Source organism: Gigantopelta aegis, chromosome 14, assembly GCF_016097555.1.
Source record: "Gigantopelta aegis isolate Gae_Host chromosome 14, Gae_host_genome, whole genome shotgun sequence".
Classification (NCBI taxonomy): domain Eukaryota; kingdom Metazoa; phylum Mollusca; class Gastropoda; order Neomphalida; family Peltospiridae; genus Gigantopelta; species Gigantopelta aegis.
In genome coordinates this window covers 57,802,256-57,817,294 of record NC_054712.1, presented here as the reverse complement: position 1 = coordinate 57,817,294, position 15,039 = coordinate 57,802,256, and positions in this window count along the sequence as shown.

Sequence of the window (15,039 nt, the reverse complement as noted above, 5' to 3'; positions counted from 1 at the left end):
AACACAATGCCTACGTGTAATTCATATGGTATGTTAAGCTACAGGTTAAGTCTAATATTTATATATTTGTAATTTTAAATATACTCTTGTAATTTATATCCTTTATTTCATAAACTCATTAATGATAAAGCTTTATTACGTCAAATAATAATTATAATTACAATCATTTAAATAACCCTATTTACTATAAATTATCTCCCCTTTGCTATAATCAATGATTATAATTGGTGGTCACGAAATGATTATTATATATATATATATATACATGTATGTTAACATGATTAATAATCGTGATGACAGTATTTAGGATAAAGAGGATGATGATTCATAATCATCAGAATGATAATTAATGATTAATGACGGTTTTCTGTGATTTGCAATGTGTTTCATTAATATATGCCTGAATGTTTGTTTTACCTCGATAGGGATATATTTGTATTGTTTTTACCATATTGTTAACGTTTGTGTTTTTAATCCTTGCAGGGTGTGTCTTGTGTATTATGTTTACATGAATAAAAGATGATGCCCTAACCCGTAGCTGGTGTTGTGAACTTTGTTGAACCTAGCTTCACGCACAAAATACCGACTGCTACATATCTAATGAGCGAAAGGCATTTCATACGTTTTTAAACGAGTTGTGAGATAAATGGTATCTAATGGACACGACTGCATTATTCTATTTCTTACATTCTATTTCTTCTGAGGTTTAAGTAAATTTTAATGTCCTTTTGGACTAAAAGATATTTACAGCCGTTGCACTTGTAGGTGACTTACGCATCACACACACATGATTGCCGGGTTAACTACACGCCACAGTGTAATCGATTTCCACCGTCCTGTGTTTGTATTGGAGTATGGCATTGGTGACGTGGTCATCACTTAGGAGCAGCCAGTCGTATGTCGCATGGTATTCTCACCAATGGGTGTGTAAGAAATTAATAGATAAAATAAAAAACATTTATTTAATTTATCGATTCATGCATGACAGCAAGGTATGTATTGCAGTTTTTATGTAAACTTGTGTAAACTGATAGCCAAGATTGTTCATTATAACGTCACATGGGAATGTGTTGAGAAACCACTTTGATCGAGTCTCGCAAGGGTGCCTTTAGTGGATTACTTCAATTTTATTCAATCACATTGTTAGCTAGTAGATTTAAAATATTTTCACAATCAAGATGTGTTGTTTTGACAATTGTTGCATTAATTAAACTAACGCTGTCTATTTGTTTCCAAATATACACCACACCCACACCCACACACACACACACACACACACATACACACACACACACACACACAGAGAGAGAAAGTGAGAGAGCCACAGACAATCAGAGATACAAAGGAGAGAGAGAGAGAGAAGATCAGAAATAGAAAGGAGAGAGACAGAGATAGAAAGGAGAGAGAGAGAGGGGGAGACAGAGACAGAGATAGAAAGGAGAGGGGAGCGTGAGAGACAGACAGGGAGAGAGAGTGATAGAAAGGAGAGAGAGAGAGAGAGAGAGAGAGAGAGAGAGAGAGAGAGAGAGAGAGAGAGACAGAGACAGAGACAGAGACAGAGATTTGGTTTCTGTACATTTGCGTTATTTGAATGAATGAATGAATGTTTATCGACACCCCAGCACGACAAATACATCGGCTATTGGGTGTCAAACTATGGTAATGCAAACAAATAAAGTGATGATCAACATCAATATAAAAATTCAAGATTTAAATAAAAACAGTGTAAAGAACTGTGCAAAAATATCACAGATAGATACTGACTTTTACTCAAAATTTCAATAGAATCTCGAAGAAAACAAGGGGATTTGCGCTGTATTGGCCATTCTCAAAGTCAATGTTACACCCCTGCACCACGGTGAGGTTACAGCACGCACAGAGGATTTGCGTTCTTTGATGTCGCCCATAGTACGAAGATGAAGGCATCCTATTCATGGCGAATTCCTTTCGCCCCGTAATCAATGTCTTCCCATGCGTTGCAAAACAGACTGTGAAACACAATAGTGAACATGCTAGAACTCAACACAACAGTGAACATGCTAGAACTCAACACAATAGTGAACATGCTAGAACTCAATACAATAGTGAACATGCTAGAACTCAACACAATAGGGAACATGCTAGAACTCAACACAATAATGAACATGCTAGAACTCAACACAAAATGCTAGAACTCAACACAACAGTGAACATGCTAGAACTCAACACAATAGTGAACATGCTAGAACTCAATACAATAGTGAACATGCTAGAACTCAACACAATAGTGAACATGCTAGAACTCAACACAATAGTGAACATGCTAGAACTCAACACAATAGTGAACATGCTAGAACTCAATACAATAGTGAACATGCTAGAACTCTACACAACAGTGAACATGCTAGAACTCAACACAACATGCTAGAAATCAACACAACAGTGAACATGCTAGAACTCAACACAATAGTGAACATGCTAGAACTCAACACAATAGTGAACATGCTAGAACTCAACACAATAGTGAACATGCTAGAACTCAACACAAAATGCTAGAACTCAACACAACAGTGAACATGCTAGAACTCAACACAATAGTGAACATGCTAGAACTCAATACAATAGTGAACATGCTAGAACTCAACACAATAGTGAACATGCTAGAACTCAACACAATAGTGAACATGCTAGAACTCAACACAATAGTGAACATGCTAGAACTCAATACAATAGTGAACATGCTAGAACTCTACACAACAGTGAACATGCTAGAACTCAACACAACATGCTAGAACTCAACACAACAGTGAACATGCTAGACCTCAACACAACAGTGAACAGTGAACATGCTAGACCTCAACACAACAGTGAACATGCTAGAACTCAATACAATAGTGAACATGCTAGAACTCAATACAATAGTGAACATGCTAGACCTCAACACAACAGTGAACATGCTAGAACTCAACACAACAGTGAACATGCTAGAACTCAACACAACAGTGAACACGCTAGAACTCAACACAATAGTGAACATGCTAGAACTCAATACAATAGTGAACATGCTAGACCTCAACACAACAGTGAACATGCTAGAACTCAACACAACAGTGAACATGCTAGAACTCAACACAACAGTGAACATGCTAGAACTCAACACAACAGTGAACATGCTAGAACTCAACACAACAGTGAACATGCTATAACTCAACACAACAGTGAACATGCTATAACTCAACACAATAGTGAACATGCTAGAACTCAACACAACAGTGAACATGCTAGAACTCAACACAACAGTGAACATGCTAGAACTCAACAGAACAGTGAACATGCTAGAACTCAACACAATAGTGAACATGCTAGAACTCAACACAATAGTGAACATGCTAGACCTCAACACAATAGTGAACATGCTAGACCTCAACACAACAGTGAACATGCTAGAACTCAAAACAACAGTGAACATTCTATAACTCAACACAACAGTGAACATGCTAGAACTCAACACAACAGTGAACATGCTAGAACTCAACACCATAGTGAACATGCTAGAACTCAACACAATAGTGAACATGCTAGAACTCAACACAACAGTGAACATGTTAGAACTCAACACAACAGTGAACATGCTAGAACTCAACACAATAGTGAACATGCTAGACCACAACACAATAGTGAACAAGCTAGAACTCAACAGAACAGTGAACATGCTAGAACTCAACACAATAGTGAACATGCTAGAACTCAACACAATAGTGAACATGCTAGACCTCAACACAATAGTGAACATGCTAGACCTCAACACAATAGTGAACATGCTAGAACTCAACAGAACAGTGAACATGCTAGAACTCAACACAATAGTGAACATGCTAGAACTCAACACAATAGTGAACATGCTAGAACTCAATACAATAGTGAACATGCTAGAACTCTACACAACCGTGAACATGCTAGAACTCAACACAACATGCTAGAAATCAACACAACAGTGAACATGCTAGAACTCAACACAATAGTGAACATGCTAGAACTCAACACAATAGTGAACATGCTAGAACTCAACCCAATAGTGAACATGCTAGAACTCAACACAAAATGCTAGAACTCAACACAACAGTGAACATGCTAGAACTCAACACAATAGTGAACATGCTAGAACTCAATACAATAGTGAACATGCTAGAACTCAACACAATAGTGAACATGCTAGAACTCAACACAATAGTGAACATGCTAGAACTCAATACAATAGTGAACATGCTAGAACTCTACACAACAGTGAACATGCTAGAACTCAACACAACATGCTAGAACTCAACACAACAGTGAACATGCTAGACCTCAACACAACAGTGAACAGTGAACATGCTAGACCTCAACACAACAGTGAACATGCTAGAACTCAATACAATAGTGAACATGCTAGAACTCAATACAATAGTGAACATGCTAGACCTCAACACAACAGTGAACATGCTAGAACTCAACACAACAGTGAACATGCTAGAACTCAACACAACAGTGAACACGCTAGAACTCAACACAATAGTGAACATGCTAGAACTCAATACAATAGTGAACATGCTAGACCTCAACACAACAGTGAACATGCTAGAACTCAACACAACAGTGAACATGCTAGAACTCAACACAACAGTGAACACGCTAGAACTCAACACAATAGTGAACATGCTAGACCTCAACACAACAGTGAACATGCTAGAACTCAACACAACAGTGAACATGCTAGAACTCAACACAACAGTGAACACGCTAGAACTCAACACAATAGTGAACATGCTAGAACTCAACACAACAGTGAACACGCTAGAACTCAACACAACAGTGAACATGCTAGACCTCAACACAACAGTGAACATGCTAGACCTCAACACAACAGTGAACATGCTAGAACTCAATACAATAGTGAACATGCTAGAACTCAACACAACAGTGAACATGCTAGAACTCAACACAATAGTGAACATGCTAGAACTCAACACAATAGTGAACATGCTAGAACTCAACACAATAGTGAACATGCTAGAACTCAACACAATAGTGAACATGCTAGAACTCAACACAACAGTGAACACGCTAGAACTCAACACAATAGTGAACACGCTAGACCTCAACACAACAGTGAACATGCTAGAACTCAACACAACAGTGAACATGCTAGAACTCAACACAACAGTGAACACGCTAGAACTCAACACAATAGTGAACATGCTAGAACTCAACACAATAGTGAACACGCTAGAACTCAACACAACAGTGAACATGCTAGAACTCAACACAACAGTGAACACGCTAGAACTCAACACAATAGTGAACACGCTAGAACTCAACACAACAGTGAACATGCTAGAACTCAACACAACAGTGAACACGCTAGAACTCAACACAATAGTGAACACGCTAGAACTCAACACAACAGTGAACATGCTAGAACTCAACACAACAGTGAACACGCTAGAACTCAACACAATAGTGAACACGCTAGAACTCAACACAACAGTGAACATGCTAGAACTCAACACAACAGTGAACACGCTAGAACTCAACACAATAGTGAACATGCTAGACCTCAACACAACAGTGAACATGCTAGAACTCAACACAACAGTGAACATGCTAGAACTCAACACAACAGTGAACATGCTAGAACTCAACACAATAGTGAACATGCTAGAACTCAACACAATAGTGAACATGCTAGAACTCAATACAATAGTGAACATGCTAGAACTCTACACAACAGTGAACATGCTAGAACTCAACACAACATGCTAGAAATCAACACAACAGTGAACATGCTAGAACTCAACACAATAGTGAACATGCTAGAACTCAACACAATAGTGAACATGCTAGAACTCAACACAATAGTGAACATGCTAGAACTCAACACAAAATGCTAGAACTCAACACAACAGTGAACATGCTAGAACTCAACACAATAGTGAACATGCTAGAACTCAATACAATAGTGAACATGCTAGAACTCTACACAACAGTGAATATGCTAGAACTCAACACAACATGCTAGAACTCAACACAACAGTGAACATGCTAGACCTCAACACAACAGTGAACAGTGAACATGCTAGACCTCAACACAACAGTGAACCTGCTAGAACTCAATACAATAGTGAACATGCTAGAACTCAATACAATAGTGAACATGCTAGACCTCAACACAACAGTGAACATGCTAGAACTCAACACAACAGTGAACATGCTAGAACTCAACACAACAGTGAACACGCTAGAACTCAACACAATAGTGAACATGCTAGAACTCAATACAATAGTGAACATGCTAGACCTCAACACAACAGTGAACATGCTAGAACTCAACACAACAGTGAACATGCTAGAACTCAACACAACAGTGAACACGCTAGAACTCAACACAATAGTGAACATGCTAGACCTCAACACAACAGTGAACATGCTAGAACTCAACACAACAGTGAACATGCTAGAACTCAACACAACAGTGAACACGCTAGAACTCAACACAATAGTGAACATGCTAGAACTCAACACAACAGTGAACACGCTAGAACTCAACACAACAGTGAACATGCTAGACCTCAACACAACAGTGAACATGCTAGACCTCAACACAACAGTGAACATGCTAGAACTCAATACAACAGTGAACATGCTAGAACTCAACACAACAGTGAACATGCTAGACCTCAACACAATAGTGAACATGCTAGAACTCAACACAATAGTGAACATGCTAGAACTCAACACAATAGTGAACATGCTAGAACTCAACACAATAGTGAACATGCTAGAACTCAACACAATAGTGAACATGCTAGAACTCAACACAACAGTGAACACGCTAGATCTCAACACAATAGTGAACATGCTAGACCTCAACACAACAGTGAACATGCTAGAACTCAACACAACAGTGAACATGCTAGAACTCAACACAACAGTGAACACGCTAGAACTCAACACAATAGTGAACACGCTAGAACTCAACACAACAGTGAACATGCTAGAACTCAACACAACAGTGAACACGCTAGAACTCAACACAACAGTGAACACGCTAGAACTCAACACAACAGTGAACACGCTAGAACTCAACACAACAGTGAACACGCTAGAACTCAACACAATAGTGAACACGCTAGAACTCAACACAACAGTGAACATGCTAGAACTCAACACAACAGTGAACACGCTAGAACTCAACACAATAGTGAACATGCTAGAACTCAACACAACAGTGAACATGCTAGAACTCAACACAACAGTGAACACGCTAGAACTCAACACAATAGTGAACATGCTAGAACTCAACACAACAGTGAACACGTTAGAACTCAACACAATAGTGAACATGCTAGACCTCAACACAACAGTGAACATGCTAGAACTCAACACAACAGTGAACATGCTAGAACTCAACACAACAGTGAACATGCTAGAACTCAACACAATAGTGAACATGCTAGAACTCAACACAATAGTGAACATGCTAGACCTCAACACAATAGTGAACATGCTAGACCTCAACACAACAGTGAACATGCTAGAACTCAAAACAACAGTGAACATTCTATAACTCAACACAACAGTGAACATGCTAGAACTCAACACAACAGTGAACATGCTAGAACTCAACACCATAGTGAACATGCTAGAACTCAACACAATAGTGAACATGCTAGAACTCAACACAACAGTGAACATGTTAGAACTCAACACAACAGTGAACATGCTAGAACTCAACACAATAATGAAACATGCTAGAACTCTGGTAGAAGTTAAAGTTTGTTTTGTTTCACGTCACCACTGAAGTACGTTCGTTTATTAGTTATCGGCTATTGACTCAAATGTTTTGTAATTTTGACATATAGACTTAGAGAGGAAACCCGATACATTTTTTCTTTAGCAGCAAGTAATCTTTTATATGCACTATCCCACAGACATGATAGCACATACCACGGACTTTGATATACCAGTCGTGGTGCTTTAGCCGGAACGAGAAATAGCCCAATGGGCGAAATTTAGTAGTGCATGGTTGGATGGGTGCACAGATTTGTTACTACAAGCAGAATTCTACAAGCAGGTGCTATGGTTAAAAATAGTGAAAATACAAAAACAAGACTTGGCAGTTGTTAACTGTGCCCATGATGTGAACCACAGACGGAGTAGGATATGGTCAATGTAAAAAGAAATGTTTTGTTTATTGCTAGTTAGTTTAGTTACCCAGCTTAAACGATGTATATTCTGTATTATGTGTTATACTTTGTTGTGAGTTTTAACTTGTATACAATCCTCCTGTAAACCATCATGTCACATTATTATCATTATTAGACTGGAATAAACTGTTCTGTTCTCATCTTTCGCGAACAACACATCACATGAGTGCATGCCATCACAGTTGCCTGTGTATAATTCCATTGACTTGTGACTTTTGCAGGTTAAACATTTATTACTTTAGTCTGCGGTAATGGGCCGTAAGACCTATGTCCCCTTCCCTTGCCCACAACTAATTTAATTGTTAAGTATTACAATATACCAACACATACTGGATCATAAGATACCACAGAAGAGGGGCCAGTGCAATAGCCAACGACTACCAGTTTAGATCCAAATGTAAGCGCGAGAGAGAGAGAGAGAGAGAGAGAGAGAGAGAGAGAGAGAGAGAGAGAGAGAGAGAGAGAGAGAGAGAGAGTGATTGATTCTCTTAATTGCTGATACATGTACACACGAAAGATCCGCTGTGGGTATTTTTCTCCCCTTGGTACAGGATCAAGGAGATCAGTATTGACAGCCTACAACAGGCATGTTCATCATCAGATCACTAGTCCGACTGGATCTTACCGACCACTCCGCATTGTTTACTGACGACTAATCTATAATCTCATTACGTCAAACGGGAACTGATAAATTGACATGTAAGTCCATAATGAATAATTGTAAAACAAACGTTACTATCGTACTGCATTGTCGGGAATCTCCTATTTCATAGAAGTGTGAAGGAATCTGTTGAAAACAGCCAATGTAAATCAACTGCCTTTAGTTCTGCCTTTGGACTGTACTAGCAAAGATAGTAACAATTCAGGAGTAACGGCCCACCTTGACTGTTCGTGTGTTAAAATAGAGATATAATATACTGGTATACAGTTTCATATTTTGTTAACAAGCGTTTATTTTCATATAATGTGTGTGTGTGTGTGTGTGTGTGTGTGTGTGTGTGTGTGTGTGTGTGTGTGTGTGTGTGTGTGTGATATTTATTTATTTATGATATAATATCTTACATTTTCTGTGCAATCAAAATATGTGATATTTTTCAGAATTTGATAACTATGCAAATTAGATGTAAATTAGTTGAGGTCTCAGCACTAGGGTTATTGACATTTAAGCAAACGTACTTGGGTGACACTCCATGATTGACGTATGCAGTCATAGTCATCAACTAAAAACATTTCAATGGGAATTTGATACTGAAAGCTGTCCAGCGTTCAGAAAACAAAAAACGTTAGGCATAACTTTATTTTGATGTAAGGACATCCAAAATGACACCGCGCCAGATATTTATTTTACGACGCACTCAACACATTTTATTTTCGGTTATAATATATGGCGTCAGACATATGGTTAAGGACCACACAGATTTTGAGAGCAAACCCGCTGTCACCACTTCATGGGCTACTCTTTCCGATTAGCAGCAAGGGATCTTTTATTTGCGCTTCTCACAGTCAGGATAGGTGAACCAGTTACGGATCACTGGTCGGTGCAAGCGGTTTACACGCATTGAGCCTTGCGGAGCACTCACTCAGGGTTTGGAGTCTGTATCTGGATTAAAAACCCCATGCCTCGACTGTGATCCGAACCCAGTACCTACCAGCCTGTTGACAGATGGCCTAAACACGACGCCACCGAGGCCGGTTGGAACAATGTAGGACCGAAGGACTACACCGTTTGAACAACACATTTAAAATACTAAAACTCTCCACAATGAGACATTCTAAACGCGATTAAGGCGACGTCATACGTCACAAATGCCTCATGTCGAGTGGCGTCACCTTTAGACTCGATTCCTAAATGTCACAACTCCAAACAATGAAAGCTATATTGCGGGACTGAGAAAACTCACCATCAAATCCATGTTACAAACACTAACCACCATCCCGACTGAACTGAACTGAACTGAACTGAACATTTATTTCTCTCAGGCCGTAATCCACGGCATATGAGGAACAATATATAATACAACAATTCACACTTTTTAACAAGATGACAGAGTAAAACTATTCACATAAGTATATCTACATAAAACGAACATGGGAATATAATTATAAATAATTGGTTTGGGTTTGCATACACAATAATAATACAATAAAGCTATGAGCCGGAGGGCTTGAAAGTATTCATAATATGTTTACAAAATATTGCAAGTTTTCGGAGGACACCAGTTTTTTTACAATTAAATAATTCGTGAAATTTATATGTGTTTGGTTTGGATCGATAATATTTCGGTATATATTGAAGTCTGAATTGGTTGAAATATGGGCATGTAAAAATATAATGGAATTCATCTCCGATGTCGTTAGTGTTGCATAAAAAACACAATCTATCATGTAATGGTTTACGTATCCATCTACCTGTCTCTATTGGAAGATTGTGGTTTGATACTCTAAAACGTAACAATGGGCACCAATGTTTTTTTTCTAATAAATTTAAATAATTTTCGAATGCTATACTGCTTTTAAATATTTTGTAACAAGATGCTTTCGATGAAGTGTCAATATGACTGTACCATGTTTGCAAAAATTGATCTATGAGTTTTGTTGAAATAAACATTTTCAACAATGAAGCACTATTAATACGCTCACAATGTGACCACCATATGTATGTGCAACCAATATTATCTAAAATTGATTTTATAAAAGCTATCCATTTGTGATCATAAAAATGTGTATTATAATCATTCAATAACATTCTGTACACTAATAATGATAGCTTGGACTGCTTCCCAGTAATCATCCTAAACCAAAATCCTATCATTCTTATTTTTACTGTTATATCTACCGGGAAGCATCCAAGTTCTCCATACAACATATATAATGGGGTGGATTTTCTAACAGGCAATAATAACTTTAAATATTTGCTATACAATTTTTCTATGCAGGACAGACTTTCAAAACCCCAAATTTCACATCCGTATAAAGCAATAGGTAAAACCATACAATCGAATAATTTAAGTTGGCATTGAATGGAAAGATGGCAACGTTTTCCTTGTCTAAGTGTAAAATACATAGCTTTTTGAGCTTGATCATATTGATGTTTTCGAGCATTAGTGAATTTATTGGATTTATGAAATATAATTCCAAGATATTTGTATATTTCTACATTATCTAGATTTGTGTTTCCTAAATGGAACCTTTTGGAATAATCTTTTTTATTACCACTGAAAATTAGCACTTTAGTTTTTTTACAATTTACATTTAGTTTCCATTTTGTACAATAAGAGTCGAAAATATTTAATAAATTCTGCATGTCGTCATAATTTTCGGCAAAGAGCGCTGTGTCATCAGCATATAGTAACACAAAAAGAACAATATTTGTATACAAAGTGGAATCTGTGAATAAGTTATCTATGCGGATGCCATTACAATCATTAGTTTTAAACGTATCCTCTAAATCATTGAGAAACATGGAGAATAATAGGGGCGATAAATTTTCTCCCTGTCTAACACCCATGGAACATTGAAAATAATCCGACATTGTGTTATGTGCACTAATGCATGACTTAATGTTCTGATACATGCTATATATTACTTTAAAACATTTACCATTAATACCATTTTGTATTAGTTTTCCCCAAAGTCCTGTTCTCCATACTGAGTCGAATGCCTTGCTAAAATCTATAAAAGTACAATACAGTTTTTTCTTCCGTGCTTTTAGCAATTCGATGAGTCCATATAATGTAAAAATATGATCGTTCGTCGAGTACTCCTTCCTGAATCCGGCTTGAACTTCAGATAACAAATCATTAGTTTCTAAATATAATTTCAGTCTATTATTTAAAACAGCTGTAAACAGTTTCCCGAGACAACTAAGTAAAGTAATAGGTCTATAATTTTCTGGAACAGTTCTATCGCCACATTTATAGATCGGTTTGATTATGCCAACTAGCCACGAATCAGGAAAGATGCCATGTTCAAACACTAAATTAAAGAGCTTAACATACACAGGGACCATACAGCCGATAGTTTGCTTAATATACTCGTTGATTATTTGGTCTATTCCGCAGGCTTTATTGTTTTTTAGATTTTTAACAACGGCGAGTATTTCTTCTTGTAATATTGATTCATTTAGCATGGTAGTGTCCTCAAAATCTATATTAAAACTTGGATCTTTTTCTTCTGTTGTGTTGTCATCACTGCTGTTTATATTTTTAAAGTAATCGTACAGACAACAATCAAGGATGACACCACAGCTGTCTGTTAACGTATGTACGGAGTCCTGACTTGTGGAGGTTAGACTTTGTCGAACCTCTCTTGTGAACGGCAGTCCTCCTTCACAAGTCTGTCAAAAACAGCTTTATGACACTAGTTTGTGCAGAGATAGGAATGTTTATTATTATGGAAGTGATTTTGGCGTCAATATTTAAACAAATGAAATTAATCATTCTGGATTCTCCAAAGGTCCAGATCAAAACTTTGATATCAGTTGAGATCACAGCTCACCAGTATTAAACAGACTATCCCGAGATTGCTGCATTGTAAGATGTTTTCGACTAATAAAATATTTCTTTGATTAAACTTACTTATTAAATATGTTTTCTTGTTTAGAATATCAGTGTCTGTACATTCAATGTCTTTCTGGTCGTCTTAATATTTGTAAGAAGCCCAAACCAGATTTTGTCATCAAATAATTTCGTACGTACGAAAACCCCCAATATTTTAGGATATAAAATGAAATTTAACCAAGTACAAATATCAGAACGATGAGAAAGACGTTCAATATACAGCCACTAATATTTTATGCAGAAAAATATATTTGATATATAATTACAATCGTTAAAAATCTGTTAGTGGATAACATCTTAAAAATTGCAGCAAACTCAGGCATGTCCATTTAAAACCTTTCATTTTTCAACATTATATATAATGATGCAAAGACATAAGGAAACACATGAAATGAAAACAGCAAAATATCGACTTCAATCAAAACTCTCATCCACTGTATCAGGACTTTAAATGTGTTACCGACATTCTATCCCACAATACATATGTTTATTACATACCTATTCAATCTTACTATAGTGATAAAGACATTTTGAAACCGTGTGATATATTTATTTTGTATCGCATATATGTGCGATCTGGACCGAAACTTTTAAATGGGAATTCCCTTTTTATTTTTACTGCAATTAGTGCCTTTTATTTAATGACGTCATATATGATTTACAAATTACGTCACATCGTATTTGAAACATTACACAAGGCTGCCGAAGAGTATGATTCTTAACGTTAAGTAAACCATAAAAGCAGTTTTGATCATAGATTTAACAGTGTTGTTATAAAGTTAAATTAAAAACCGTTGTTATAAAACATACAAGAAGGTATGTAATAAATACAAAACTTCACATACGTTGTTTTCGCTTCCTATTTATTGCATTCGTTTATTTTGCGAAAGAACATACCATTCGACCGCCACGCGGTCTGGTGGTATATATTCTTGTGCAAAATAAACTCGTGCAATAAATAGGAAGCAAAAACAACGTATGTGAAGTTCTGTATATGTATTTCACACAGACATAATACTTTAGTAGTGAATTAAATACGGTCTCAAATACAACGTATTCCCTTATTTATTTCCATCAGATTACAACCCCTCTCCCCCATGAGGGGGACTGTCAACACATTACAAGAAAGTATTTCAAACACATGGGATTAATCACACATGGAACCATGGTAACTCCAGAGACTTACTTGAAATTATCCAGTTTCAGCCGATAGCAATGTTCACCAATATTAAAGGGACAGACCTAGTTTCATCCCATGAAAATGCACACTAAGTTTAGTTAATCTACAAACTTGTAACACATTAGGATAAAGTTACAATTGAGTAAAACACGAGTCTGTGACTTTGAAATGGTGAAATACCCTCCAAAAATAGACGAAAATTCGACTCCATAACTGTTTCTTCTCAGACGCACGTGCGTTTTTAAAAATATGAGAAATGCAACGATTGTAATTGCATATCAAATATATTTCTCCTCATAAAATATTAGTGGCTGTATACTGGAATGTGTTTCTGATCGTTCTAATATTTGTACTAGGTTAAATTTCATCTTATTTCCTGAAATATTATTTTTCGTACGTACGAGATTATTTGAAGACAAAATTCAGTTTGGGCGTCTTACAAATATTAAGACGACCAGAAACACATTGAATATACAGATACTGATATTAGAAAAAAAATATGTTTAATATGTAAGTTTAATCGTAGAAATATGTTATTAGTAGGAAACATCTTACAATGCAGCAAATTCAGGAATGTCCCTTTAATGTCTGCGTTTTGTCTTTGTTATACACAGGTGGCATTAATGTCTGTATTGTCTTTGTATTACACAGGTGGCATTCATGTCTGTATTGTCTTTGTGCTACACAGGTGGCATTAATATCTGCATATTGGCTTTGTGTTACACAGGTGGCATTAATGTCTGTATTGTCTTTGTGCTACACAGGTGGCATTAATATCTGCATATTGTCTTTGTGTTACACAAGTGGCATTAATGTCTGTATTGTCTTCGTGTTACACAGGTGGCATTTATGTCTGCGTATTGTCTTTCTGTTACACAGGTGGCATTCATGTCTACGTATTGTCTTTGTGTTACACAGGTGGCATTCATGTCTTTATTGTCTTTGTGTTACACAGGTGGCATTCATGTCTGTATTGTCTTTGTGTTACACAGGTGGCATTCATGTCTGTGTATTGTCTTTGTGTTACACAGGTGGCATTCATGTCTGCGTATTGTCTTTGTGTTACACAGGTGGC